At 55.1% G+C, this 6,502-nt stretch overlaps 1 long non-coding RNA gene across 1 annotated transcript; it reads left to right on the top strand.

Annotated features, from left to right (window-relative positions):
* The first annotated feature begins 372 nt into the window (after positions 1-372).
* On the top strand, positions 373-4,511 carry LOC135321606 (uncharacterized). The gene is made up of 3 exons (XR_010381479.1): positions 373-453; positions 2,602-2,776; positions 4,354-4,511. It is a non-coding gene; the product is annotated as an uncharacterized LOC135321606 (long non-coding RNA).
* The last annotated feature ends 1,991 nt before the right edge of the window (positions 4,512-6,502 follow it).

Raw genomic sequence — 6,502 nt, 5'->3', positions numbered from 1 at the left:
AGCATTTTCCTTTTCAACAAACTTTTCCTGGCTTTGCCTATGGATTGGGAATTAGGGGATAAGTATGCCCTGTCATCACAGTGAAGTTTGATGAGAGTATTTTATCCCCAAAGCCTCCTGTGCAGCCCAGGCTGAAGGCAGGCCCAGGGCTGATGGAGTGCATGCAGCGTAGCTGCCAACTGGGCACCCAGTGCAGGGGAGGGTGCCCGGTGCCGACAGCTGCTGCATTGGGTTTCGGCTCTTGTCGGTGTTGGCGCTTTTGTCTGTCATCCAACCCAGCCCTCCCTTCTGTCCTGCAGGTCACCCCGTGGGCCGGAGGGCACCAACCTTTCCGAGGACCAGCCCACGTGGCCTGCCCCGTGAGCGGCCCATCGTCGCCCAGCTGGGCACCTGCACCTGGTCCCCCTTGGTGCCCTGTGCAACCTCGCCCTCCACCGCCAGCTGCTCTGCTCGGTAAGAGGAAAGCATAGTCCTCTGTTTCTTCCTTGAGTCACTGCAGAAGAAGGGCAGATCGCTCTCCGGGGCTTCCCGGTGCACGGGCGGCCCTGACTGGGCTCACAGCCTTGTCCCTCTGGTCCCTTAGCAGACGCACTTGATGGACCGCGTCTTCCCCGTCCTGCCCTGGGGAGGGAGGTGTCTGTTGTAGAGGGAAAGAGGGTCCTCTGACGGAGGGCAGACGTGTCGGTTCTGCACACGGGCCTTCAACAGACACCACGTTCCGGGCTCCCTGGAGGAGAAGCCCGCCCCTGTCACTGTCTGCAGCGAGTGGAGCCCTGACCTTCCACAGCCGATGATCGGTTATGGAAGACACACCCGAACCCGGGGCCTGTGGTCTCTTCAGTCAAGGGTCCTGAGACCTGTCTCCCACTCGGTGTGATATGAGAGCGATTGTCATATGGGAAAGAAGGCTCAAATTTTTGTTTTGCTTGAGTATATTCTACTCTGAAAAGCCTAATCCTCCAACCTTTCTGTGGTTTTTTTCCGGTTCAGAACCTCGTGTGTCTCCGGTGTTCCCCGGTAGCTCCCGCCCTCCTGAGGCGACCACGGAGGCCCAGATAAATTGGGAGGTCGTGTTCGGTGGATGTCTCTCTGGGATATGTAATGTTTTTTTTGCAGCAGCAGCCTCTGTAGGCCTCGTCTGCAGACTGTGTGTTCTGTTATGAGTCTGGCATGTCTTTCTGTTTTCAAATTCATACTCTTGCCCAGGGTCCATTGGTTTTTCCTCTCCCCCTGTCACCTTGAGTGTTACTTGCAGAAGCCATCAGCGAGGGAGTGCATGAGGGCTGAGGACCTCAGGCTTTGACTGTGTTTTTCTTAAAATAGCATAAGAATTGAAAGCCCTTGCTCCATACTGACTTCTCCTGGCTTGGCTAACTCCTTTTTTCCTCCTTCTCTTGGGATTGCTCCTGGGTCACTGAGACAGGTTCCTGTTGTCATTCTTTGAATGGTTTCCTGGCTCAGGCTGTGGGATTCTCCTTTGTAGAATGCCCATTCAATTCCTCGTAACTGAAAACTGAGCTAAGCCACCCCTCCAGCCTTACACCTTGGTGTTTGTGCTACTTTGAATCTTCCTGGGTGTGGTAAATATCACAGGCCATCACTGTCTCTTCTGGGGAGGTATAGGTGCCTTCCCCGCTGCCTCCAGTTGTACTCTTGGGCAGAAAAGCCTGACTCTCAGAGATGGTGCATTTATAGTAGGGAATTCAGTCTAGAAGGGAAAGTGCCCGCCGTGAAAATGCCTACTTCCCTGCAGGACCAATTTGCACCACAGTCCTGGCATCATGTTCTCCATCCCGCGGTGGGTTGGTTCTGCCCTTGATGCTGTCAGAGCTTCTTCTCTGTCTCATCACACACCATGGGATTTTCCACATAAGCTAAAATCCCGTTGGTGTTATTTGCAGGATTGAGACTTCCCCCTTCCCTTTCCCATAGGACAAACGTAGTGTGCTTTTCCTAGCGAACTTAAAATCCAGACATCCCTGCGTATAAGGATGATTGTAGCGGAGACTGACTCCCTTCTGAGGACAGCCTTGTCCCCTCAGAAGCACTTTGCCAGCTCCCCCACAGGACTGCAGGATGCCCAGCTCTTCAGAGCTCATTGCGCCCAGGGGAAGCTCCTGCTGGCGGAGGAGGGCCCTTTGTGAGCAGGGAGTAGAGAGGGTCTGGCAGGGTCCTGCAGACAGAGCAAGTACCCAGGTGCGGCTCTGATTCTATGTGGAAAACCAGGCCTTCACTTCCTTTCTTTCTCTGTGTTTCTGGTTCATGCAGACCATGCTTCTGTGGAGCTGGGGAAGGTGTCAGGGTGGGTTGTCCTGCACAGAGAGGCTTCCTGTTTGGGAGGTCCTACTTTATCAATTTGCTGGAACCTCTGTACATCGTCTCAGGCAGGACTCTCGCCTTCCTCCACTTACAGACACCGGCGGTGTCGTGTGGCAACAGTGTTTTATCCCCAAGGTCGAGTGTGTGGCCCTGTGCTGCTGTCTGGGCACCCGGTGGAGGGGAGGGTGCCCGGTGCTGACAGCTGCTGCATTGGGTTTCAGGTTCTGTAGGTGTTGTTCCTTTTGTCTGTCATCCAACACAGCTCTCTCTTCTGTTCTGCAGGTCACTGTGGATTCCTGATGTCCCAGTACTTGTGCAGGACCACTTGGTGTGCCTCGCCTGATGGGACACCCAGCGTCATTTCTCAGAGGCTATTCATCACCGCCACCCCCACCTCTGTTGTGGCCTATGCCGTCTCACCCACCGCCACCCCCACCACCACCAGTTACAGCACTCGGTAAGATGAGAGCATGTGCTTCTGCTCCCTTGTCGAGTCTTTGCAGAAGGGGAGATGGCACTCCAGGGCCTTGCGATGCCTGAGGAAATCTGACTTGGGACATTGTGATGTCTGTCTAGCTTCCCAGCACACACATCTGATGGACTGTGTCATTTCCCCATCCTGACCTGGGAAGCAGGTGTCTCTTGTATAGAACAGAAGAGACTTTTGACAGAATATCAAATGAATTTGAAGTCCCAGTTTGGCAGATGTGCCTCTTGCATGGACCATGTGATGTGCTCTGTGAGGGGTGAAGCACACCCCTAACTTCAGGGGCTCATGGGGTTGCCTCGAGGAGTAAGGGAGCGAGTGAGGGAGAGAGATATTCACAGCAGACAGCTTGTCACCATAGCAGATGTGCCCGTGCAGGGCCTCAGAGTGCAGAAGAGGGACACATGAGACACACAGGAGTGAATAAGAGGGTGTGGAGGGGAAGAAAGAAATTGAGGGGCTGCCCAGTGGGCGTTTGTTGGGTTCACTCAGATGGAGCTGGAAGGTCACTCCCGGCAGGGCGGGCAGCTCAGGCGGGCCGTGCGAATGCAGCGTGAGGTCCACTCAGAGCCACGTGTGTGTGCAGGGGACTCAGTGCAGCCATGCACGTATCCCCTTCAGAACCCAGTGCCTCCAGAAAGCCCTCAGTTCACAACCTCATATAAAGATGATTGTTCTCTTGGATTTCTGAAAGTTCTGGGTCTGGATGAAATTTCTGGATATCAGAGAAACTGAAATTTAGCTTGTTTTTTTCAGGGTATTTTGTGTGGCTGAAGTTTTCTTTTGCCCCAGTGATTTGAAAAGTGCAGGCAGGATTTAGATCAGCTGAGCAGGTGCCTTGCCCTTCAGCATGAGGCCGGTTCTTTGGGGGAATTCAGGGGTGATCAGGAGACACCCTGTAGGACCCCTGTCCCTACACCCCTGCTCCCTCCTGTCACCATGCCCACTGTCAGCTTGGCATCTCCACATTTATGTCACAAGATCCAATTTCTGATTCTATGAGTTCTTGCAGTTCATCCCCTAACACCAAGACTCAGTGGGACCCCCACAGGGTCTCAGCGTTGTTGTCTGTGAGCCGGGGGATAACGCTGGTCCCTGACGTCATTGTGAGAAGGGTTGGGTCAAGCACACACATTGTTTTGCAAAATGACTGGGACATATTTCTCACTCAGCATTCTCATAGTTTAAAAGAAAGTGTCTGCACACAGAATCATCAAAAGAGACCTTAGGAAGTACATTAAATTAAACTGAAGATATAAGAGCTCAGGCCCAGAGCTTACCATTCTCTGCTTTAAAGATAAGGCAAAAGGTCCCTTTCTTCTATTAAATATTAGGTCTTACTAGTTAAAGAAGGAAATATAATAATGAGAATGTGCACATTTTGAGATCTGTGTCTGAGATGTGAAAATAATTATTTTCATTCTGTATAGACACGGAGATGCACACACAGACTACAGTGTCCGTCAGAGGCCATACATACATTAGAGAAGACAAAATCAGGAAAAAATAAGATCCTATTAAAATAAATAACTCTTTTTGCCTTACAGCACAGTCCATTTGCCAACTGAAGGGGCCCCTCAGCTGTGGCAATGATGTGTTTAGAGAAGATGTCAGAGGTGCATTACGGCCCGAATGTTTCCCTGCTCCAACCTGCCCCCTCTGCTGTTCTCTCCTATTGTCACCCCTAATGAAATTGTCACAGTTCTCTCTGTGTCGGTGTCTGCTTCCTGGAGGACCAGTGGTCACACCCTCTTGAGGGCACGCAGTGATTCACGGGCACACAACTCACAAACCAGCAGGAACTAAGATGACAGGGCAGATGCAAAGTTACCCCTTCAGGGCAGCAGTGACCACAGGGGCCCCGGGGCTCCTCCTGGGTGGTGGGTACAGCCTGTGTCTAGATCTAGTGATGGCTGTGCTGCTTCAGTCTGTAAACACTCACTGGGCATGTGGGGCCTGTCAGTCACAGGGGTGTCCGGTCGTGAGCTAGATGACCAGAATGAAGTGGCCGTGTCTCATGGTGAGGAACGGATGAGGTGCAGGGGGGCCATGGGCGTCCAGTGAGAGGCCCTGCACTGACCAGGCCCGTGCCCCTGCCCCGCGTCAGCTGCCCGGCAGCCCCGGCTCCAGGCAGACCCTGAGGGGGGCTGAGGGCAGCAGTGCTCTCAGTGGGCCCCATGAGCACCCTTCATCCTCCCACAGCCTCCTGACTCTGAGGTGGGCGGGGCAGGGTCAGTTGTTGGGGTGCCACCACTGCCAGGGAGAAGGTGTTGGGTATAAAAAGAGTCCACTCCACTCTGTGCCAGCTGTCCCTGGAGCCCACAGGGCCCTCCCTCCTTCCAGGTGGGAGAGGCAGCCAGCCCTGCAGCAGCTCTGGGGTCCAGGCTGGGCCACAAACAGGTCAAGGTGAGACTGCTGCGCTGCCCGGGAAGTGGGGGGATCAGCGATGCAGCAGCAAATGCCAGCAGGAGCAGCTCTGTAACCGGGCTCCTCCACTGTGAGCAGAGCTGGGGCTGGAACATCGCTGTGAAGGTGGGAGGGCTGGGAGAGATGTGGCCCTGTGGCTCTGTGGTCCTGCACAGGGCTAGACCTGAGCTCAGGGCCTGAGGGCCTGGGGGAGAGGCAGAGAAAGACACACACAGGGAGAGACAGTGTATGAGTGAGAGAGAGAAAGGTGGGGGTCAAGTCCTAGAGAGGGACAGGAGGTGACAAGAGAGGGACACCAGGTGGGGGGAAGCAGAGACAAGAGGAGGCAGGAAGGAAAGAGGGAGCCAGCCCAGGGTGCGTGGTGGGGGACGATGGACCAGGGTGACTGGGAAGGGGAGTTGGCCCATCCTTCACCAAGCCGTGTAGCTGCCACTGTCAGGGCCGCAGGGACCAGCAGCCCGCCCAGCTAGACAGGCACCATCGGCCCTCAGGAAGGGCCCTCCGGCCACTTCCAAGGTAAGGAGGACCAGGAGGGCTCTCCCCAGCACCACAGCAGCACCATCTCTAGCTTCACAGAGACCCTGTGAGCAGGCGCCGTCCCGTCCCCCGTTCCACAGAAGGGAAACTGAGGCTCGGCCAGCCAGACAACTTGGCCCTGTCTGCAGGGTTATTCACTTTCCCGATGCTTCTTTCCCAGGCAGGCTTGTGCACCTGTCCTAAGAAGGGTGCCTGTGACAAGCCCGAAGGCCTGGGTCCCACCCGACTGCCCTCCTGTGCTGGGTGACCTGGGCAGGTCTCTTCCCCTCCTTGGGCCTCGACTGTATGACCAGCGGCCCTTCTCCCCATCTTCCTGGGTAGTAGGACCCCAGCAGGGCCAACACTCCAGGCCTCCCAGGCCCCTGGGTGGGTGTGGGGTGAGCTCTGGCTCTCGGGGGAATTCCTTTCTGGGCGAGGCGATGGCTCACGTGCGCTCACCACTTTTTACGGGGTCACATCCTGCTATTTCCGTCTGGAATGGGACTTATCTACCATGGAGCCTGAAACTTGGTTTTCCACATTTTTCTAAATTAGCCCTTGTGCAGAAGAGAGGCTCCCTTGGCCGGGGTGACAAACTCAGTCCTCGTGAGGAGGCCCTTCTTACTCCCCTCACTTCACTGCTGCTGGTCACCCCCAAACTCCAGAGCCGTGCTCACCCCCTTGGATTCCCTGCTCCCCCTCCCCATGCCAAACCCAGCCACCTCATCCTGCCCCAGAGACCCCTCCTCCTGA

This window comes from Camelus dromedarius, chromosome 6 (assembly GCF_036321535.1).
Source record: "Camelus dromedarius isolate mCamDro1 chromosome 6, mCamDro1.pat, whole genome shotgun sequence".
NCBI classification, from domain to species: Eukaryota; Metazoa; Chordata; class Mammalia; order Artiodactyla; family Camelidae; genus Camelus; species Camelus dromedarius.
This window is presented reverse-complemented; position numbering and strand designations above follow the sequence as displayed.